The sequence below is a fragment of the Onychomys torridus genome, chromosome X, assembly GCF_903995425.1.
Source record: "Onychomys torridus chromosome X, mOncTor1.1, whole genome shotgun sequence".
NCBI classification, from domain to species: Eukaryota; Metazoa; Chordata; class Mammalia; order Rodentia; family Cricetidae; genus Onychomys; species Onychomys torridus.
In genome coordinates, this window is record NC_050466.1 from 4,418,360 (window position 1) to 4,443,277 (window position 24,918).

Below are 24,918 nucleotides of genomic sequence, written 5' to 3' on the forward strand. Positions count from 1 at the left end.
ACACTTCAAAATTTCAGGCTTTAAAGACATTGCTCAGTAGAAAGTTATAGAACAAATATGGCTCTCAGTGAGAGGTGGCAAATGTATATACATTTGAACAAGCATGTTCATGAGCATGTGTGAGAAACTACGGGGCCTCCATGACCTACTATAGATAGGGAGAAGAGTGAGTGAAATGTCTGCTATTGTCTGTCAGGACCTCTGAGTTGGTCAGGGAAAGTTCAAGTGATAAAAATATTTGTGAGAAAATGTGGAATGGACATAGCCCCCAAGGATAGAACACACTGTTCAAAAGTTCATAAACTGCCAGATTAGGTTGGCTGCCCATGGGATTCCATCAACTGGTGAGAAAGTACTGGATGGGAGGACGGAGGAGGGGAGGAGGAGAGAAGTTTGTTTTAACAATGTTGTTCCTGCATCTATTGATAACATGGATATGGGAAACAGCATGAGTCCATAGGCCTAAAAGAAATCAAGTGGTGAAAAGATGAATTAGAATTTAAATCAAACAAGCAAACCAGAGCATAACTGGTGTACATTGCAGAGCATTAAAAACTCCTACACCTCTGTGCAGAAAGCATGAGCCTGCTGAGGTCTGGGGATTAGTTGATGAGAAAGAAGAGTGCTGTTCCATGAATTCTATTACAGAAATTGATGCTGTCCCAGAAGCTATTCAGATAAGATGTTTATAAATAGCTATGGAGTACATGTAGTTTAATTCTCAGCTATTATTTGAGTCTTCTTGGGCATCAGGATTACTCTTCATAACTTTGTGAATATGCCAATTGTTCATTCATTCAACAAATATTAATTGACACTCTACTATGGGTCAAGAAATAAGCACAGCCCATTGGAACTATTATTACATATTTATTCAGAGAAATGAAACCATCAGTTCAAAGACCTATGTACACCTGCTCATAGCAGCTTCATTTACAATAGACACAAACAACCCAAATGCCTATCAGCTGGAGGATGGCCCACCTAACTATAATATATCCATACGATAGGGTACTAGCAATAAAAAAAAATCACTGCTATATGTATTCATATAGATAAATACAAAAAGTATTTTGCTAACTGAAAAAAGTCAGGCACAAAGTGACATACTGGATGATTATTTTTATAGGGCAGTGGCCAGAAAAAGGCGATGTTACAGGGGCAGAATGCAGATCAATGTTTGCCAGTAGCTGCCGGAGACTGATTGCAAAAGGGCACAGAGTAACTTTTAGAGAGCTGGAAATGTTTTATATCCTGATTAATGGTGGTGGAGCTATGGCTGAATACATTTCTCAAACTCTCTGATCTCTACATTTCAAATGATTGAATACTAACTGTATGTAAATCGTGCCTTAGGAAGTGTAACTTGGGAAGACCCACCAGGCTATATTCTACTAGAGGTCTAGATATTAATGGTTCTATATAGCAGAGGAAACAGATTCATTTGTACCCTACCATACTCCCCATCAGCCAACTTCCAATTGTACCTTGATGTCCGCATGGCAGGTACCTCTAAACTCATGTTCCTTTCATGTTCACAGACCTGTCTTCAGGTATGCTCTCCATGATCTTTAAATGAAAAGCAGAAAATGTCTGCTCTGGAGCTTCTCCCAACTTTGGAAATACTCATCCTATAGGCAAGTACAGCCTGAGTGGGTGAATGTGTCAGCTTTCGGAGGTAAGTTGAGTACTGTGGACTAATACTTTCATGTATTTTTCGGGCTATCTCAGTGGAACCCAGTGCCCATGGCACAAGTGGCAGCCTGGTTAAAGCACCCTTTCTCACTCCCTTCATTTCCTCACCCCCATAAACAAACGGTTTTCAGTGGAGCTGTTGTTTTCGGTTCTGTTTTCAGGGGATCCAGACTGAGATGCAGTGTAATAATAGAAGACAGGGAAAAGGGAAATAGAGGGAATGCAGAGATATGAATGCTGACACAGAAAAGGTCAGGAAAGTTTTGATGACAGCCTCTGAGTAAAAACTTGTGTTCAGCAGAAAAATGAGCTATGTGCCTATCTGGGGTGTAAGGAAATAGTAGACATAAATATGGAACCTTCTAGAAATAGCAAGGAATTCACTGTAGCTGGGGTTCAGTTAACAAATGATTAAGATCTAGAGGTAGTGAGACAAAGTCATATAGAATTTCATGACCATACAAAAGACATAGGACTTTCTAAATGAGCTTAAAACCAACAGAAGGTTTTAAACAGAGGAACAAAATAATCTGACACAGGTTCTTAAGAAAGACACCTCTGGTTCCTGGATGATCATGATGAGACTGTAAGGTCACCAGTGGAAGTAGGGAGAATAATAATCAGAGACTATTGGTACAGTGCTGGTTAAGAAAACTCTGGTGGACGGAACTCAGTGACAATGGTAAGGCCAGCTTAGAAGTGTTTATGTCCTGATTGGGCTTTGTTATGATAACTGACAGAATTTTCAGATGATTTGTACAAAAAGGAGAAATAGGAACTAGAGAAATGGCTCAGTAGTTAAGAGAAAGCACTTGCTGTTTTTTCAGAGGACCTAGTTCTCAAGTCAGGAAGCTCACACGTCTATAGTTTGTAACTCCAGCTCCAGGAGACTCTGACACCTCTGAGGACAATCTCTGTCTCTGTCTCTGTCTCTGTCTGTCTGTCTGTCTGTCTCTCTCTCTCTCTCTCTCTCAAACACACACACACACACACACACACACACACACACACACACACACACACATAGTGGGTAGCCATTCCAGCTTTGACCTGGAAGTTCCAACCCCCATTAACAAGGCGGGGCCAAGAGAGGACCCAGAAGACCTGAGATCCAGATGTGCTGGCTCTCTTAGTTCCTGGACCCTGGACACTGGAGGTAGACTGAGCAGAGTTCTCCAGAGAACACCGCTGGACTGTGTTACACCTTTTGCAGACTCTGTTACCTATCCCTTCACTTGTGAGTTACCCCACAAAATAAGCCTCCCTTTTAACTATGTGGAATGGCCTTAATAATTTCACCAATACACACACACACACACACACACAAACACACACACACACACACACACACACAATGCAGCTGCATTTCCAACACATGTAGAAATCACATTTCTGAATATAATACAATCAACTGAGCTGAACATTCTTGCTTATCTTCAGTGCTCAATGAGAGGAAAACTCCAAGCCCGAGGATGGTTTATTCTAATCTATAGGCCAAAGGTCAGGCTTTAGGAAACTCAAGCAGCTGATGTTTTTTCTGATGCTTTAAATATCACTGTGTGTGCACCTTGTAGCAGCTAGTTCCACACTCTCGGGATCTGACCATGAAACACCCTATTTCATTTCTGCCAAGGCTTTTCAAATTTAAGTCAACTAGAATGGCTGGGGGAAATATGTAAGCTGTTAGTTCTTGGTTTTCTCTCTGATTATTTCAACTAGAATCACTGAGGGCAAGGCTTAGAAAGTAGCTTTTTCCATTGCTAGTCAGTAATTAAGAAAATGTGAGAACCCCTACACTGTGGTGGTATTGTGTTTCCCAAAATATTGTGCACTCTAATAAACTTATCTAGGGTCAGAGAACAGAACAGCCACTAGATATAGAGGCCAGAAAATAGTGGCACATATGCCTTTAATCCTAGCATTCCAGAGGCAGAGATCTGCCTGGATCTCTGAGTTCAAGGCCACACTGAAAACAGCTAGGCTTGGTGACTCACGCCTTTAATCCCAGGAAGTAATGGCAGGAGGCAGAAAGGTATTTAAGGTGTGAAGACCAGAAACTAGAAGCTTTTGGCTTAGTTAAGCTTTCAGGCTTCCAAGAAGCAGTTCAGCTGAGATTCATTTGGATGAGAACACAGAGGCTTCCAGTCTGAGGAAACAGGATCAGCTGAGAAGTTGGCCAGGTGACGTTAGCTGTGGCCTGTTCTGTCTCTCTGATCTTCTAGAATTCACCCCAATAACTGGCCTTGGGTTTGATTTTATTAATAAGAACTTTTAAGATTTGTGCTACACTACACTAAAATTATAGTTGGTCATCTAGTTGGATTTTCTGTTGCTGTGATAAGATGCTGACCAAAACCAAGCTGTAGAGGAAAGAGTTTTATTTCACGTCATAGATTATAGTTTATAATCCCTCACTGGGAAAACCCAAGGTAAGAACTCAAGGTAGGAACTGAAGGAAAGACTGTGGAGAAGTGTTCTTTGTAGATCACAGCCAATTTTTTATTTTTATTTTTTGGTTTTTCGAGGCAGGGTTTTTCTGTAGCTTTGGAGCTTGTCCTGGACTAGCTCTGTAGACTAGGCTGGCCTCGAACTCACAGAGATCCACCTGCCTCTGCCTCCTGAGTGCTGGGCTTACAGGCATGCGCCACCACCACCCGGCTATCACAGCCAATTTTGCTTAACTATCATTCTGTTTATTTGTTTGTTTGTTTGTTTGTTTGTTTGAGACTGAATCTCTCTACAGAGCCCTGGCTACTCCAGAACTCACTCTGTAGACCAAGCTGGCCTTGAATTCACAGAAATTGCCTGCCTTTGTCTCTCAAGTGCTAGTATTAAGGATGTGCACCACCAACTGCTTAACGAATGTTCTTATACAGCCCAGCCCAACCTGTCCAGGGAAGCCACTGCCTACAGTGGCCTGGGCCCTTCAGCATCAAGGAAATGCCACCACAGACATGCCTACAAAGCAGTCTAATGCAAGCACTTCATCTAGTTTGTGTCATATTGACAAAGACTAACTAACACAGTTGGTAAGCTTGGGCCTATCTTAGGGGTTTTCATATCTTTTCCTCTTAGCCTTCCATTCTTTCTTTTTTTTTTTGAGACAGGGTTTCTCTGTGTAGTTTTGGTGCCTGTCCTAGAACTCACTCTGTAGACCTGGCTGGCCTTGAACTCACAGAGATCTGCCTGGCTCTGCCTCCCGAGTGCTGTGATTAAAGGCATGCACCACCACTACCCGACTGGGTTTCTTAAGATATGAAACCACAGCCAAGTCCAAGGGAACAGTTCTTTAATAGTGGAATTGGGACACATGTGATACCATTAAGACGCTAAGGGCCGATATGCAAATATCAAATTGTGCAAGTTACAATTAAGGTGAAAATGGAACTGTAACAGATGTAATTAGATTTTAACACTATAATGGCTCTCAGCAAATGGTCCTTTAAGGCAGAGCAACAGCAGCAGTAGCAGCTTCACCTGGGAATTCATTAAAAGGCAGATTTTTTGGTCTTGCTCTAGACCTGTTGAATCAAACCTCACGGCAGGCAGCACTCCGTCTTTACAAATTGGGATTGTGATAGCTTTCTGAGTTCAAGAACCACTGTTCTTCAAACCTGTGAACCTAAGCCACAAAATGTTCTTTCTCATGTGACTGAGCTCAGTGTAGGCTGATCTTGTTCCTTGTATGAATCTTGTGGCTCCCTATGCCTGCTCCTTGGAGTATGTTCTGAATGTGACAGGTGCCAGGCCACATAGCAACAATGATGACTAAGCAGGTGGAAGAACAAAGATGTCTGTATACAGAATAGCTCTCTACCAAACACCCTAAAAGGTCCTTGCATGTTTACATTCTTTGTTGTTTGTTTGTGTAGCCCTGGCTGGTCTAGAACTTACTATTTAGACTAGGATGACCTTGAATTCATGGAGATCTGCCTGCCTCTTCTTCCCAAGTGCTGAGACTAAAGGTGTGAGCTACCACATCTAGCCCCATGTTTACTCTCAGAGGAGATCTAGGGTAGTACATGTGGATGTGTCTAAACAGCAAACTGCTTATTTTGACAAAGAGGAGTTGCTTTCTGATAAGCTTCATGATGTTCACCCTCACTGATTAGTTTGGATTTCACAGTTGTGTATCCTAAGCTATTATCTCCCAGGTACTACCTGAACTATGCCACTACAGCTGAACTGTCCTTAACACTGTCACTGATTTAAATAGATATTCCAGTAGCATCAATAAGAGTGTCCACTTCAGGACATTCAAATATCTGGGAATTGCCCCACCCCCTAACACACACACACACACACACACACACACACACACACACACACTTCTTCATTAGTCCCAGAAATAAGTGGTTTACTTGCATTACATAGGAATCTTACACTGGTTGTTGATTATTTTTATCCTTTAAAAGTAATAGAGATTGCATAATTTTATGATTTTCATTCAGATTTGAAAGTCATTCACATCAAATTAAAATTCCTTTGGGTCCTTTAACATGCCTTGAATTAAAGTTTATGATTTAATAACTAAAGGGTACCAAGGGAATGCAAACTGACTCTCTGAATCTTTAGTGATATGGAAATTTCCAGAAGATTCACAGCCTCTCCAAATTAATGTTTCTTGTATTTAACAGACAGGATAATGATGGGGGAGAATCCATCCTCTGAGTCAATATACCTGGGATTCTGTCTAGGATTTAATGAAAGTGAGGTTAGTGCAAAGAAAGGAAAGGAATGCTTGGTTGTTGTCTTTGAAGGACTTGGGAGAGCAGAGGGCTAACACGGGGAAAAAAGAGAGAAAACGGTGGAAGTATGGCAGCAGCAACTAACTCACCATGAATATAAGCTAATGCCCTAACACAATTGTCTCTTCTAAGGCAAAGACCTTCCTCTTCCTTTCCTTCCTCCTTCTTTCTCTTCTTTCTTCCTTTCCTCTCTTATCCACTCCCCACCATTTTATCAGCTGTCTACATAATCCAGCACAAATTCTTAACTCTCTCTTGGTTCCAGAAATATGGGTAGTGTCATCATCAGTCCTTAGACCAGTCCTAGAAGGACCTGTGCTTATGACCCTTTCTACCCTCTTCTTCCCTGCCACTCTCCATCAAACAAAATTAAGAAATGTTAAAGGGATATTCCCACTACAAATTTGCCCATCATCTAGAACAGTCTCTGAGCTCCTGACCCTTAAATACCCACCCCAAGGCCCTGAACCTTGTTTCAGGATCTATATCCAACGGAGTACAGCCAGTACTCAGGCCTCTAGACTGAAAGGTAGAAGGGAGGCTGTTTAGAAGGCAGAATCAGGTAGATCTGTGGAGGAAGCTTGGAGGGAAGCTGAAAAATCCACAGACATCACACACATGGGCCCTGTGGCTCCCTCAGTGTAGAAACCAACTTGTAGTGTAGGGGGAGAGAAAGAAATGGCTAAGTGCCAGCCCTGTGTACCTCTGAATCCCAGCCTGGAACTGTACTTAGCCTAGCCCCCCCCACCCCCAGCCCCTAAGCTAAATTCACACCTGGCCTTCTAAGTTGTTATGACAGTTTGTTTGGGAAGATGGAAGCAAGGAACCCTTTCTCATTTAAACATTTGTTAGTTTGATATGTAACTTTTAAACATTCAGGCATATGGTATGTGGGCCTCTGTTTGTACTCTTGGCTTAGTCCTGCAGATGTTTGGGGTGAGCCTGCTCATGAGGAACTGCAAAGACATCTAAGGCTTTGCAGCACAGCATGCTCCCCTTGTCTTCAGGAGCCTGGCGGGCTGCCTAGCTCCCTGTGCCAAGCCACATTCCTTTCTTGCTTGGAGATTTTTCCCAAACCTCCTGGCTGTTTAGTGGATTTCTTTTAGGATTTCCTTAAAGGAGTCGTTTGTCTATCTCTTAATCAAGGCTTTTTCTGGCTTCTCTCAATCTTACCTTATCAGTCTCTTGCGGCCCAAGTCCATAGTAGAAGTGGTATTCTACTCTAAGCATCTAAGATGTAGAGCCTGGAGCCCAGTTTTTCTAACTTACCAGCTGCTAACCTGAGCCTTTCCCTTGAGATTCTGATTGGTTAAAGGCAAGGCCCAGGGATTTACATTTTGAGCAACCCCCCTGGTGATACTGATGCTCATGGCCAGTGGCCCACACTTAGGGAACTGAAAAGAGAGTAGCTTCCCAGTCCCTATGTGTCCTAGTTCTGTTTATAGCTCCGTCTTGACTACCAATTAGCTGTTTAGACACTGATGACTCACACGTGGCTGGGAGCTCAAAAAATCCCCTGTATTTATTAGGCATTAGCCTGTTGAGGAGGAATACAGTGGGTACAGGGAACCCAGTAAAGTGTAAGACACCACTCTAGTCATGAGGAACTTGCATTCCATCCCTATTTACTTACCCTTATTCAGTACTGTCTTTAATAAAACTCAGAAATCCATTTTGGTTTGTGAGTAAAGAGCTGTGAACATTCACTAGTGGAGGACAAGATATTGCAAGGACCTACAATTCCAAATGCAATTATAATAAATCTGGATGAAAAATCATCAATCTGAAGACTAGTTTAAAAGTTTCTAAGCTGATAAATCTAACTGCTGAGAACATGTCTATTTATGTTGTGTTACCTGAATAAAGGAAGAAAGCATCTTGTATTTCTGTTTAGCTCAGAATTACTGAATGTGATTATCTGTGTTGTTCCCCAAATTCAGACTAATCTCTTGGCTTTAGCTTTCTTTGATAAAGCTTGGTCATGGGATTAGAAGTGTAAGCACAGGTTTGTTTTTTTTTTTTTTTTCTGTTTAGTAAATTCCAGGCATAGCTATCAAGGCTGACATCCCTGGACAGAGCAGGTGAACCTCCCTGAACTCCTGTCAAGGTTTCTCTCAGAACTAGTAAGGAGCCTTCGAGGAAGAGTTTGTTAATTAAACGCCCTTTCATCTTCAAGATCTATTGAGAGAATTAATGAATGAAATATTTATTTTGAACAGCATCCCATTGCGACATCACACCTGGTTTGTATCTCAGAAGCAACAAAGCTGTGTTTGTGATTCAACATCTAAATGGAGAAAATGTGAAAAAGTCTTTCTGGTCTGAATCCGAGAAGGGATTAGGCACATGCTCATTAGTAAGGGGAGACTAAAGGTCTCATTTATAGACATGCGCAGATCCTCCATCTTACCTTTCTCCTCTCTACTCATACCCTAGGAAAAACTGAAGTGGACCTCAGTTACAACTGTAGGACTAAAGGGGCAGATCTCAGAAATAGTCACCATCGTGCTTTGAGGACTTGTGAAATGAAACCCACACTGGACTGCCACACAAGAGGACCTTCCTTTGAACTTCCTGGGCAAGTTGCCAATAAAATTCTCTGGGATTTTTTTTTTTAAAGTGGGAAGGTTCTGAAAGTAGTCCCAAGCCTGATTTCTTTCTGCTCTTCTCTCCATAAGAGCTCAGACTTGGGGCAGTGCTCTCTAGGTGGGACAACCGAATTCTCAGCCACCTAGCCTTGAGTGTGAGTTCCCTAACTGCCACCAGTCAGTGACTGACTCAAGGACTTGTGGGGCTGGTCTGCACATGGTACCAAAAGCAGGCAGCCAAGAGGGTGGTTTAGGAAGTAGAGAAAAGGTGAGAAGGCAGCAGGGCCAACCGATTGACCCACCTCTTCTCCTTCCTGCCAACGATTACTTGCAGTTTGTGTCTAGACAACTACTATTGCTTGCTTTGGTGCTCCTCTCTGCAAGGTAGAGGTGAGGGGAAGTAAACCTGGTGCTGGGTAGACATGCTGCCTTCCCAATAAGTAATCCAACTATGAGCATGTGGGTGACAAAGGGATGGGGAGTGAGATGATAGAAGGCCCAATCAAAAGTTAACACAAATCAAAGTTTTCCTCATTCACTTAGTTTTTTCTCTTGTTTTCCCAGTCTGTATATTACCTACACCCAGACATGGGAGTGGGGGGTAGGGGGTGGGGCAGGGGACCCTAAAATACACTTCATAGAACTCTTTTCTATGCTGCTTCTTGTTGATGGTTATCCAGACCCTGCTTAAATGCTTCCAGTGATGGAGCCTGGGATGCAAAAAGTCCACTGGGACACAAATATCCCAGATGTCACTAGTATGCGGCAGGCATAAAATGCTGAACTCAGTCTCAGTGGATCTCGTGGAGGAACCTAAGCTCAGATGAAAACAGAATTGGTTTATCAACTTACTGACCTTGAATAGCTGTTAATTCTCAGGAGTCCTGATGTCAGGACCTTTGCATCTGATTGGGAAACAACTCAATTGTGCTTTGAAATTCTGTTATAATCACTTTTTTAAAATTGAAAATAGATTTTTCTCGTATAATATATTCTGATCATGGTTTCTCTTCCCCCAACTCCTCCTCATCCACCCAGCTCCACATGGTATTATTCTCTCTCTCATCAGAGAATAAACAGGCATCTAAAATAAAAAAAAAGTAAAACCACAATAGGACACAACAAATAGGCAGAAAAAAAAGAGAGCCAAAGAAAACTGACAAGAAACGGAGATGAAAAGACACACAATTATCACACACAGAAATTCCATAAAAACACAAACTCTGAAACAATAATATATAAACAAAAGACTTGTAAGGTAAAAACATGCCCAGACATGAGACAATAAATACCTCCGGAAAGTACTTCTGAGTTCCTCTTACATTGGCCAGCTACTGTGGTTATAGCCATGTTTACTTCTTATGGTACGTCTTTTCAGGGGTTTCAGTCACCCTAGTTGGAAAGTTTTTAAGTAATTCTGAATGAGAAGGAGCATTTAAGACATTACCTGAAGGCAGACAGAAGCTAGTGTCTCCAATGGACACTTGAAGTGAATCTGAATTTTTCCAGGGACATGTAGACACTAGAATCCTCATGTGCCATGTTTTTTTTCCTTATTAGTAAACTTTCCTCAGGCATTTGTTTAACTTCATTCTCCTGCAGGCTGTCTCAGCTGTTTCTACTATGGTTCTGAGTACATTTCTGGTTCAAGAAAGTATCAGCTAGAATTCTTACCAAGTGTTCAAAATTCTGACTCCCATGGTCTTAGGAGGAAATGAAGGAGTGTGCTTTGCATAACTGATAAACTCAGAAAGGATTCTGGCACCAGGTAAGGCTTGATTCAGGGGTCCCAGTGATGTCACAAGGATCAATATTCTTCTCTCTGGAGCCTCAGCTTCCCTTTCCTCGATCAAACGGCATTATTCTTTAGTTTGTGTTGTCCAGACAGGATTTCTCTGTGTAGCCCAGGCTGTCCTGAACTCACTCTGTAAGCCAGGCTGGCCTCGAACTCACAGATCTACCTGCCTCTGCTTCCCGAGTGCTAGGATTAAAGGGATGTGCCACCATCACCCAACCAAATGGCTTTATTCTTAAACAGGAGGGAACCTGTTTCATTTTCTATTTTGCTCTCAAATTTCACCAATTCAGCCAGAGCAATGTTTGACAGGAGCGACCATAAATTGACTATCCTTAGATCATATGTAAGACATAAAAACTACTTAGACCATTCGGGCAAAAGCTCCAGGGCTCAATTTCTACCCAAAGAAAAACTTGCGCTGTTGCTGGAAGAGAAGGTTACAGGTACGTGGAGGAAAACAGAATGTCCCTCCAAGATACAGCTATCGATTCATGGATGCATCCAGCTCCTCACAGGGGCTCACACATACACATAATGAGGAAACAGCCAGTATAGCCTCAAACACAAAGGGGTAAACTAGGAGATTTTGTTTTTAATCAAATACCAAAAATAGTTTTGAAACCAGTGACACTATTAGGAGGCTGAGGGAGGGAGTTCCACTTTGGGTGGCAAAGAGTGGGAGAGAGCTAAGGAAAATCAAAGGACATGGTGTTAAAGTGGCTTGGCTATAGTGCACTTAAAAACCATGTGATAATAGTAATGGAGCCTGATTTAGATGCTATCTTGGTGTTATATGTATTCATCCATTTAATCCTCACAACAACCCTATGATGTCAAAACAATTATTATCGTCTTCATCATCTCTTACAGATGAGGAAATCAAAACTCAAGCTGCCCAATGTCACAGAGCTGCCAAATGACGGAATTGCCATTCAACCTGTGCTGGCTCTTACCCTCCAGATTCTAGTGTTCCCAATGTATGAAATGAGTCACAGAGAAAACACTATGCCGATGACCCCAGGAATAAGAAATGGCTGAAGGAGTGGCTGTTCCATTTTCCATGGCTGCCAGCTGTAAGGACCTTGAAGTACAGAGCAACGAGAGAAAGGACTTCACTCTGTGGCAGAGGTAGGGAGGGATAATTGTGTCCCATACTGAGTAATAAAGTAGCCAGCTTTCAGTGGACTAGGTGGAGTACAGAGCAGCTGAGGAGCCTTTGCCATGCTAACCACTCACTTGCATGATGGCTGTGGACAAGATATTAATCTCTGGATGCCTCAGTTTCTACTTCTGCTGTCTCACTCCCTCCTTTTGAATCATTATGGAGATTAGACAAGATAATGCAAAATGAAACACTTTCTCCAGAGAAATTCTGTTATAATTATACTCTCTATAGGCACTTAAAAGCATACTTTTACTAAAGAAAAACCCTGTTTTGCTAAAGAGTGTTAGTCTGTATCTTCTAGAAACAACTTATGTTTCAAAAATTACATATTCAATATAGGTAATTTGAAAAACAAAGATGAATACCAAGAAGAAAACAAAGAAATCATCTTGAAAAATCTACTCAACACTTAGGTTAAAATTTTGTAAAGATGGTTTTCTATTCCTGTCATTTTCAAAGCTAATAATATTTCACATTAGTATTTCATCATATATATATATATATATATATATATATATATATATATATATATACAGCTTTTATTCTTTTTCCATTTAATACACAATGAATGTCACCATTGTTCTTTTATAACAGTGATTTACAAAATTTCTGACCATGATCCACAATAAAATATATATATATATATATATATATATATATATATATATATATATATATATATAGCTACCAGAAAACACACACACATACACACACACTCACCTAATGCCTGTTCTTTCAATATGCTTGTTGTTATAGCATGTACTTTGAAAAACAATCATTTTGTTGATTAGATGACAGACCATTGTGGAGATTTGCCTTAATTATTAATAAAAATCTAATTGTTAGACTTCATTTCTAATATTTTACATTCATCCCTTTGTTCATAAAACTACTAAACACACACATAAATATCTAGATGTTGCTCTCCTTGCTGGAGAAGAAGAGGCTATTTCATGCCTGCTTCCTAAGCTAGGAACCAGAGGTGAACTAGACTGATTTGGTTCTTGCAGTCAGCGCACTTTCCTTCTATGATGCTTATGCAGCTGCTTATGCCTAGAGATTGGAAGATCCCAGGTACTGCTATCAGGGCCCATATGGTGAGGCCATTTTAGGTGAAGATCAAGAAAGGTCATTCTGAGAGGTGGCGTTTAACCAGAATAAACCATTGAACCATTTCTTGGGGGAAAAATCTGGGGTCCTAGTATCCTGACCAGAGAACATCTAGCAGAAAGGTCTCAGTGTTGTTAAGAACTTGGCACATTTGAGAGCCAAAATGATGTTGAGTGTGACCTGAGAGCAATGGGTGAAATGGGGACAGGTCCTAAGGAATAGGTCATAAAGATGAAATCACAAAGGTTCACAGGGAGCAGATCATTCTGGGCCTCCCATGACAAACATGTTCTGTCTCTGCCTACCACACTTAGTTTCAGCTTTGAGAAAAACTGGGGCAGGGTGAGGATGAGCAGCAGCTGTGGGTGGGGCTTTAGGTGGTCAGAGACTCGGGGGCTGGCATGTCTCTCTGGATGAGAGCTTCAGCATGAAAGGGAACTCGTGCTCTGCTGAAAGAGCATGGCCCTGGTACAGCTTTTGCCCTGTTCCAACTGTGATCTTTGTGAGGGATTTAAGCTTCCAGACAGATAAAAGGGTCTTTGTCTACTTCACTGTTTTGGCCTCAGCACCTAGCCAATTCTTTTTTTAAAATTTACTTTAGATTTATTTATTTTATGTGTATGAGCCTTTGCCTGCATGTGCCTGGTACCTTCAGAGTCCAGAAGACTGTGTCTGATCCTCTGGAACTGGAGTGAGGGCTGATTGTCAACTGAACCTGGGTCCTCTCAAGAACAGCAAGTGCTCTTAGCTGCTGAGCCATCACCTTAGCCCCAGCACCCCGCCAAGTCTTGGCACAGTAGGCGTTCAGTACATGTTTGTGAAGCCAACCAATGCATTTACGAGCATCCTCAGGACTCTAGGCAAATAACAGAGGTAATTTGTGACAAATGAAGATTGTGTCTTCATATTTTCTCAAATGTGACTCTGTCCTCATGCTAACATGAGAAATCCTTTTATGTGGAGAAGGGGAGAGTCTCTCTTTCAGCTCCTTCTTTTTTGTGTGAATCACAAATAATTTCTTCAGAAACCATTATGTATTTTATTTGGTCTTAAAAAAAATGAAATGGTGTGACAATTCAGCAGCTGCTTTTTGCAATGAAAAGAGAGCATATTGCAATTGCCGGAGACAGATGTTGAGGAGGCCTAGAAATCTGAGTTTTCCACATCAGGGATCCTGTTGTGTATTAAAATAAATTGACGGGGTTACTGGAAGCTAGATTGCTGGTTTCTTTGAGATTGCTCATTGCCTTGAAGAATGGAGAGTGGAGATAGCCATTAGAAAGGATGGGCCACTGACACGCCTCAAAAGGAATCCCTTACTTGCAGGACTTTGCTGTAGCTATGGCCTGGGCTCCACAGAACATACACTCTTCCCCTGCTCGGCTCACTCATTCTGAACATAAACCTGTGTGTCCTGGGGAAACATGGCAGAGACATTTTATTCTGATGGTTAATGACTATGGTCCTGTGTCCTTGGCCTGGCACTTTGGGCTAGGGAAAACATTTCAGAGATCAGTACAGGACAGAATATGGAGATTAAAGAGATGTCTCTGATAGAGAAAGTATAAGTTTCCTTAAGGAATTTGAGCTTTCAAGTGTAGTCGCCATGTAAGAAAACTGCCCCCTTTGTAGAAATAATTCCTTTCCCAGGGCAGGGGCAGGAGACTGAAGAAATGACCTGTATGGAGAGGTCTGCTTTCTCTCTTAACAGACTTGTTCTCTATGCTTTCTTGAGCTTTTCGCTGAAGTATAGGGTCCATACAGAAAATACATAACTCGTACGTTTACCACTGAATGGATTTGCATAAAGTCAACACCTGTGAAAACAGTACCCAGCAGTAAAATATGTCTGGTACTCAGTAAGACTCCTTTGTGCTCCCTTCCAGCCCCTCCCTTCCCCATAACAGGTCAGTTTTGTCTGCTTCTGAAGTCTATATAAACGGAATCATGTGTATGTGCTTATCTGGGCCTGGCTTCTTTCATTCAGTGTCACATTTGTGAAATCCATGCATATTTTCATAGTGCTTCTGTTATTCCCAGTGCTACAGAAGCAGCCATTGCCTGTACACATCACTGTTCACTTTCCCTTTCTATAGGTTTAACTTTGTGTTCATTTGTTTGCTTCTTGTTTGTTTGTTTTGAGACAAAGTCTCACTACATAGCCCAGGCTAGCTTGAATGCCCCCTCATGCTTCTGCCTCCTGAGTATTGGCATCGCAGACACACACCACCATGCCCAGCCTTTTCCTTTCCTTTTTTGACAGACATCTGGGTAGTTTCTACTTTAGTCTTTGTGTGGCTAATGCTGATTTAACCATTTGTTTTTGATGACTTTATGTATGCTGGCCTCACTGGTATCATCCTGTAGGTAGCATCACAAAGTCATAGGTTTGTGTATATTGCGCTTTAGATGCTCTCAAAATAGTTCTCTAACACGGTTGCAGGGATTTCCACTCTCATGTGCATCCTTACAGATCCCCCTGCCTTGCTGTGAATATATGATACTGCTTGGGCAGGATTTCACTCTGAAAGTGTCTTCCATAGGTTCCCTTAAGTAGGATACTTCTGCAGCCACAGCAGTGCAGACAGCAGCAGCTGCTAAAGTCTGCAATTAATCTTTACATACTGCTGCCTGGGATTGGTGCAGGGAGGGGCTGCAACTAGAAGAAACCATTCTGGCTATTGAGATTGATATTTCAGGACCATAGTATCCAAATGTCCCTGATTCCCTAGGTACTGAAAGCTGACAGAAGGCATGAGTGAAAGCTAAACTTGTTTTCTGAGTAGGATCATAAGCAGGTGCTCAAAAATGTTGAGACTCAGAAAGAACTGTAGAGAAGGGTTGGACTTCTTGGTCCACATTGTAGCCCCTTTGTTTGTAGTGTAACATGGGACTGATTGAGATCTATGGACTTCATAGGTCTCAGCTTGCAAGTAGAGATATGATCAGCATCAACCTTACATTTGGTAGGTTTCTGAGGACTGTAAGCTGATTCAGATAGAACCCTGGACACTAGAATAATATACAGTAGCACCAAGCTGAAATGTGCAGATACTATCTCCAAGCATTGTTTTGTTGTTGTTTTTAAGGGTAAGAAATGCATTTGCAAGTCAGGTGGTGGTAGTGGCGGTAGTGGTGGCACACGCCTTTAATCCCAGTACTTGGGGGGCAGAGGCGGGCGGGTTTCTGAGTTCAAAGCCAGCCTGTTCTACAGAGTGAGTTCCAGGACAGCCAGGGTTACACAGAGAAGTCCAGTTTCAAAAGACCAAAAAGAAGAAGAGGAGGAAGAAATGAAGGAGGAGGAAGAGGAGAAGAAGATGGAAGAAAAAGAAGAAAAAGAGGAGGAGGAAGAGGAGGAGGAGGAGGAAGAGGAGGAAGAAATTCACTTGTTCATTCATTCACTCATCTATCCAGTTCTGGTACTTCATGCTATACCTATCATGGAAGTCAGCCACACCATAACTATGGTAGTGACAAATGCTAAAAGAGGCCCAAACCAGAATGAATCTAGAGGGATGTCTATTACTGTCTGCTACTGCAGAGGAATTAGGAAGATTTCTTAGTATGTAGACCACTACATCTGACAACATGAAATCTTGTGGGCCGGGGGCTGGAGTGACGGCTCAGCACTTAAGAGCACTGGCTATTCTTCCCAAGGACCTGGATTCGATGTCCAGCACCCATATGGCAGCTCACAACCTCAGTAACTTTGGTTCCAGGGGATCTGATACCTTTTCTGTCCTCCTTGGGCATGGTGTGGTACACAGACGTACATGCTGGCAAAACACCTATACATGTTAAAAAATAATAATAAAACAAAATTTTAAAACGTCCTCAGAAGAGAATGAAAAAAGAAATCTTGTGGGAACTGACTGAAAAACAAGGGGAGTTTTGTGTCCCTGTGCTTTGACTACAATGAATAATTGCACAAAATCCTGCCATTTCATTCACACATGCAAATGAATCTGGACACTTCGGGGCCACACCAGCACCACTTAATTCGTTTTTATTATTTTTTAATTAAATTTTAAAAATATATGTTACATACCAATCCCAGTTTCCTCTCCCTCCTCTTCTCCCATTCCCTCCCCCACCTCTTTCCTACCCCTCCCATTCCACTCCTCAGAAAGGGTGAGGCCTCCTATGGGAGTCAACAAAGCAAGCATCACTGTTATTAATTCCCTAAATTGTAACAGGCTTTGTGTTCTTCCCTCCCATGCCCTCTGAGCTTCTCCACTTAGAGATACCTAAAGGCTAGCTAGGTGCATATGACATTGAAAGGAAAGCCCGCTGGAAGAGTGACATGAAATCCATCAAGAAAAATGGCTAATTGTGCTTCCTAATAGTCTCTTACCCTGTGAAGAAATTTTAAAGCAGCTGGTGAAGTTTCCAGAATACTGCAGCAGGCTTTGTTTACATCTTTATCTCTGGTGCACAACAGGACAGCTGGCCAATCTGCGTGCCATCAATGCTCACTGCGTGACTCAGTGGTCAAAACAGAGCCCATGGGACCTGACTCTTGAGGTTTCACCAGTGGCTGTAGCTTCCTTATTTCTTTTTCTGGCTGGTGAACTTGGCATTGCACAAAGCAAGTATAGTCCACTAGTTCAGTGTTGGAGCTAAGTGGACACAGACTCGGTCAAATGAGCAGTGGAATACAGTGGCAAAGCAGCAGCAAGAGGAGCTGTACTAGGAGGAACAGGGCAGTAACCTTCTATCATGTATCAAACACTGTTTTCAGCATTTGTTGGCACTAATTCATTTAATTCTGTCAACATTTCCAAGGTGTATTTGATTATTTACCACAGAGGTCATCTAAGTTGTCCAAGGTCAAAAGATTTAAGTTGTAGACCCAGAACTGGTATCAAAAGTCTCCCTGCCTGCAGACTCAATCCTTTTTAAATTATTATTATTAAGAGATTTTCTATTCATTTTACATATCAACCACAGATTCCCCTGTCCTCCCTCCTCCCAACCCCCAGCCTTCCCACCCAACCCACCCCCATTCCTACCTCCTCCATGGCAAGGTCTTCCCTGAGGAATCAGCAGAGCCCGGTACACCAGACTCAATCCTTTCAATAGTACTCTGCTTAACCAATTATCAAAAAAGTGAGCTTCAAGGCCTGCAGTGGCTGCTTCTCCAGAAAACCAGAGTTTGAGTTCCTGCACCCACATGGCAGCTCACAAACAGCTATAATTATAAGTCTGGGTGATCCAGTGCCCTGTTCTGGCAAGAGTGATCCACATACATACATACATATAGGCAAAACACCCATATACATAAAAAATAAAACAAAACAAACAAATAAAAAAATGGAAAGTGATCTTTGGGTTGGACCCATGTCAGTTTCCAGCACCTACATGGGATGGATCACAATAGCCTGCAACTCCAATTCTGATTTGATGCCCTCTTCTGGCCTCCATGAACATTGCAGTCATGTGCACAAACCCACACTCTGACACATATAGACACTTAAGTTTAAAAACAAATAAATTAATTAAAAGAAGAAGTAGAAAATGAGCTTTGGGGTAAAGGAAAAGTATAACTGCCAATGAAAGTTCTATGACCTTGTCCTGTGGTCTTCCTTGAACAGTGAAACATATTAGAGGGGATCTGGAGATGAAGTGGCTAAATTAAGGTCTCTGGCCACAGGAGGTACTCATCAGATGATATTCCCCCCTCTGTCTGGGAATCCAACTAGTTAGAAAACACTAGTTCAAGTTGAAGCTTTCTGAAAATCTGAAACTAGTGCTGCCTCTGTGTTATCCAGTTCAGGAAGGAGGCTAGAAAGTCAGGGTGACGGCTCTTCCTCAAGCTGGGTGAAGTTTCTGTTAAACCTTAAAAACAAAACAAAACAAAACAAAACAAAACAAAAACAAACAGACAAACAAACAAACAAACAAAAAACCAGCTTGGGAATATTGCACCTTTTGTTCTTTTTGCCTGTCTTTATAATTTACATCTTTGTACTTAATGTATTTCTTGCTTTTTGAGATGAATGAGACTATTGAGTTTTTTAGCTTCATTTTCAATTTTATGAAGCTGGTCTATAAATTTCCCTCTAAGGACGGCATTAGTTGCGCCCCATAAGTTTTGCTGTGACATAATGCCATGTGTTTCTTAATGGTGAGTACTCATTCTGAGACAGTGGATGATTTTGTCGGCATGTGAATATCATAGACTATAGGTACACAAACCTTGATGGTATACGTCAGTTACTGATGTGGTCTCAATACAATTGGAAAACATGGACTATTTGATCTGCTCCCAGTGTAACATCACATGCTATTTTACAATCAACTGCTTTTCATGGGTAGAAGGGATATACTCTGAAATAATGATAAACAGTGTAGTAAATAATCTGGCAGCATAGTTGTTTCTTATGACTATCAAATAGTAGGTATTGAACAGAATTGCATGCACTGTGCTTTTATACAACTGAAATTACTTTACACCATCATTACTATAAATAAGTGGCATGCTGTGACATCTATGATGCCATTAGGGGATAGGAGACTTTTAGCTCCATTATGACCTTATGCAGCAAGCTCTTGAGATCTGCTTGACTCCAGCTGCCCACTACTGGGATTATAGATGAGTACTGTTGTGTCCAGCTTTCACACGGGTGCCGAGGGATCCAAATTCAGGTACTCATGCTTGTATAGCAAGTGCTTTTACTCACTAAGCTTATCTCCTCAGGCCTATGTGGGTTAAAAAAATACCCAATGCACATCTTTCTCTCTTCTAATGCTCTTTGTTTGTTTGTTTGTTTGTTTCAGGTCTACTTAGTTGGCTGTTACTGAACCTGCTCCAGCTTCATCCAGTCAGTGTTCAAATAACACTACTCACTTCATCCTTTTACTTTCAACCTTTACTGTGCTTTTACCAAAACCTTGTGTCAAATTCCTCAAAGGATGTTGGATTCACTTTAACCTGGTTCCTTTCTCAGAGGGATCTTGGTCCCTTTTAGTTTCTGGCTTCTGTGTCCCTCTGAACTTCACGTTTCCTGGTGCCATGCTGTGAGGCTTCTAACAGCTCCATTTGGCTTCCTAGTGTCCTAGTTGCCTCTTTCCACTTGGCTTCTCAGACTCTTGACTCTGAGAACTACTTGATCCTTTAAGGAGAAGCTTGGGTGCAGGATGCCAAGTTCTCCTAGGTGAATTCCCCTTCTTTCTGGGTTCCCAGCTTTGAAACTCCTGGCTGTATTAGAAGCTCTCTGAGGCTTCCAGCCTTGTTCTTTACACATATGTCTTATTCTTCTACTTGTTCCTTAGGAAGGAGCTCATTTGCAAAACTACTCCCAGTTTTGCAGAAGTAAATATTTTTGAATATTTGGAATGCTGGCTTAACTTCGATCAGCCTTAATTTCCTTATCAATAAAATGGAGGCATATGAAACATGACTTAGGGGCGTCTGGGGCTTAACTATATGTTAAATGTACTTGGTAAGCCTCAAAAGTATTGAAGGTGTTATTCTTTACTGATTGATGTTCCTGAAGTGGCTATAGCAGGGCAATTATTGCCTGTGTCCAAGTCTACACGGGAATATTAATGGAAGTTACTTCTGTTGGGAACATTAGTAGTGATGATTGCTATTGAAGTTATCAAACAACTTACTTCATTGTGGTGGAAGAAAGTTCCAGATCTGTACCAAGCATTTTCCCGAGGAATCTTGAAAAAGCATAATGAAGTATGTGGACCATATTTTCCCAAATACATCTTTCTGGCAACAGGCATTTATATAAAGAATGGAAATTAATAGATAGTACCAATATATGTAATTCATTCTGACATCTGGGCCATTATGGTTATTTCTGATCAATAATCTTCAGGTATCTCTCTGACTGTTTTCTGAGCAAGTTCCTCATCATTCAAACTTAGAACAAACACTAAGTTCTGTCTCACCATGATTTGCATACTCTTTTGAGAAGACTGCTCTACTCATCCCTAGTTAGGTAATGGATGGTGAGATGTGCTTCTAGTTCACAATGCCTGGTACGGGAAAGATTAACTTTCTATACTCTGATCATGTCCACTCTCCTAGTAGTTCCAGAATTCTGTCATTTTGTGCTTAGGAAACACACTGTGATTTGAATGTGTCTCACGGACAAAAACAGTGGTCAGGCCTCAAACATACCTGACATAAGTCTGACATAATACACTAGCTCAGAGAGTGTGATTCAGGAATACACATTAAAACTTTATTTCCACCAATGTCTTGAATTGGACTAAATAGCTCTTTGCTTGTCCCAGTGATGAAGAGGAACACCATGCTATTGCAAGAGGAAATTCTAGAAGCTAAATCCAGGGTTTACATTTGTAAAGAGTGGGCAAAACATTTTCAAAATGCAAATATAAAGCTATATATTTCTAATAATGAATCAGAGCCCAGCATGGTGGTGGCTTTTGCATGACCCTTTTCCTTTCTGAAAGAAGGGATGTTATCAAAGTTCATGGAAGGGCTCCATTGTCTGTGTGCCATGACAGCCATGGGTTGAAAGTTTGTCCCCATTTTGATGTCCCCATTTGTAACAGGACTCCACAGATTATCAAGAAAGAAATTGGGGGTAGGACTGGTGAGATGACTTGACAGGTAAACACATTTGCAGCCAAGCATGGAGACCTGAGTTGGGAACTGTCTGTCTTTCTTAGGGTTTCAGTTGCTATGAAGTTGACCATAGCAACTCTTAAAAAGGAAAACACTTAGCTGGGGCTGGTTTACAGTTTCAGAGGTTTAGTTCATTATCATCATGGTAGGAAGCATGGTGGTGCGCAGGCAGACATGGTGCTGGAGAAGTAGCTGAGAATTCTACATCTTGATCTTCAGGTAATAAGAAGTGAACTGTGTTTCACACTGAGCATAGCTTGAGCAAAGGAGACCCCACAGTGGAACACTTCTTCCAACAAGGCCACACCTATTCCAACAAAGCCATACCTGCTAACAGTACTAATTCCTTTTAAGAGTATTTTCTTTCAAACCACAGCAGGAACCCATATGGAAGGAGGAGAGAATTGATTGTGGAAATTTGTTCTTTGACTTGCATACATGCACGCACAATGCTTGCAATATGTTTCCCAACTCTAGAAAACAACAACAAATGCTTAAAAGTTTGTTTTTTTTTTTTAAAAGAAAGAAATTATTGAGTAATTAAATTCCTGAATTCAGGAGACCTGTTTCAGCTATACTGTTTTTCTTCCTATGTTTAGGAGTCTAATTGTTCAAACAATAATTTCTTAAATAAGAAATAGGCTGGTAAGATAGGTGTTTGGTAAAAGTTTATTTCTTGACACTGATGTCAATGAAAAGAAGAGGAATTAAATGCTATTATTTACAATGTCTTTGGAGACTCATTATAAAAATTGTTTCTACCCAATTTTCTTCACCATACTAACTAATCAGGTATCCCATGGACAAATTGGTTTTCCTTTCTGTATTTTAAAAACTTGAGGATTGCATATTTATTCTTTTTAGATAGGCGTTATCTAGTTCCTGGCTGGCCTAGAACTCTCTCTATATATCAGGTTGGCCTTGAACTCACTCAGTGCTCCTGAGTGCTATTTGCCACCTTACCTGGGACAAAAACTTTTAACTCTCTTTGAAAGAAGTTAGGTAATATGTATTAACAGTCTTCAAATGGTTCTTCCTCAGACGAGGTAAAATTTAATACAGCTATGTTAAAAAAAATAGACAAGGCTGGCAATGTAACTGAGTAATAATGTAAGGCCTTGTGTTCAATCCCTAGTTCTACAAAATTAAAAAATACAAATGCATAAAGTTGTTTTGGTATCTACAGTAAAATATTACTTGTCAACAACAAAATTGTATTTGGATGAATTCAGGAGTTCTCTTTTTTATTAGTTTTTTTTAAAGTTAGCACATAATGTATTACACTATTTCTATCCATTTGTTGATCCCCCCCTCCATCCTCCCCTGCTCCCAACTTTCTTTATCCTCCTAACAGTCCCCATTCTGCACTGATGTCACCATGTCATTCTTCTCTTTTTCTTCTTTCTTTCATGGTTGCCTTTAAGGAACTTGTTGTTGTTGTTGTTTAGCCCGAAGTTTGTCAGATCTAGCTTGACAATGACACAGAAGATGCTCACTCAATACTGATTTAAAAATATTTTTTTAATTAATTCTTTGGGAATTTCACATCATGTACCCCAGTCCCACTCATTTTCAAGTCCTTCCATGTCCATCCTCCACCCCTGTAGCGCCCCCCAAAAGAAAAAATAGAAATAAAACCATAACTTCACTCCTCCATCTTTCCTCCTCTTCATCACATATTCTTTTGTCGTAGTGGCATTGGGAGCTGCTGTGTATCATGCAGTAGATCCTTTTGCCCAAACAGTTTTACTTGTAAATATTTATTGCAATGAGTTGTTGGTCTTTTTCAAGGCTTCTGTCTTTTGCTACACTATCATTTCTGGACCCTCGCTGAGAGTCCTCTCTGGTATCCTGCCCTGAGATCTCCATGGAGATCCTGCAGCAATGACTCTGCAGGACTAGTCCCTTTACCCATTCCAGCAAGGAGTCGTGGATGAGCTAGATGTTGGGTTGGGCAAACTCAAGGCCCTGGGTGGTAGCTGGGTTGGTAAGCCTGGGCCTCCATTAGGACACCTCCCTCCTCCCTGAAGGAGCAGAGCCAGCTCTCCCAGAGTCAGTGAGGGGTGGGGCCAGCTTGTCAGGGCCCTCAGAAATCAACATGGTCCCAGGTGGCAGCCCAGACCACAGACATTCGTATGGCTTTAGGTGGTAGCATGGACTATGGACATCAACACAGATCCTGGCTGTGGTAGGACCACAGACTCAGGCATGGCCCTCACTGGTGGCACAGGCTATTCACATTAGCTGAGCCTGTTCCTCACCACCTGATTTTTAAAATGAATGAACTGAAAAGAAAAAAAAATCACAAAACAGAACAAGAACACCAAAAAACCATACTAGTTGTGATGGATGCTGTGTGTGCCCACAGGGATCTCCTTAAAAGGATGAAGCACCCTTTCCTCAAGGTTGGAAATATTACCAATGAACAGTTTTTAGCTAAGTTCTCCTTGGCAGGTTGTAAAAGATGCAGAAAGGTACTTAGCCCAATGGCAAGTGCAGTACCTTGTACCCAGCGACCATCCAGTACAATGTGTAAAGCTGTGTCTCTTAATGGGCACTCAGAACAACTTAGACACAGCACTTTAGCTCTAGGTCCCTATAGGGTCATCTCAGGCCTTTGATAGAAGGGCATTGCTGATCAACTTCTCCCTCTGCTTCTTTCCATTTCTCTATTCTCCTGAGTGTTAGTGTACCCCCAACACATCCCTGAAATATACTTTACAGGGCCTACAGAGGGAATATATGCTAAATAAAACATTAGGCCCAACAGCCACACACAGGTATGGGTCCACAGGAACACAGGACTGCATTTCCCTGGACCACTAAATGGGCTCTTTCACAAGCCCTTGTAGTCCTAACAGAAGTGTTTTTTATAAAAGCAGGTGGAGAGAGGTCATGGAAGGAGGCACAGGAGAGCCTACAGACTTGTGAATATTTTCATCAGTATGGTGTCCTAGTTAAATGAGTGGACTTTGGAGTCAGGCAGATGAGACTTTGCAAGCCAACACTGCCGTTTGCCAGTGATAGGACCTTTCATTCTTAGTTTGGATTTTATCATCTACAAAATGGGACTCAGAAGAATCTCTGCTTCTTCCAGCTGCTATGAAAGTCAACCATGATAAAAGAGGTACAGTTCCTAGCATGGCATACATTTTTGTTTAATCAAAAGGAGCTTCTGCTATCTTAAAGGCAGTGGAGAGTCCTGG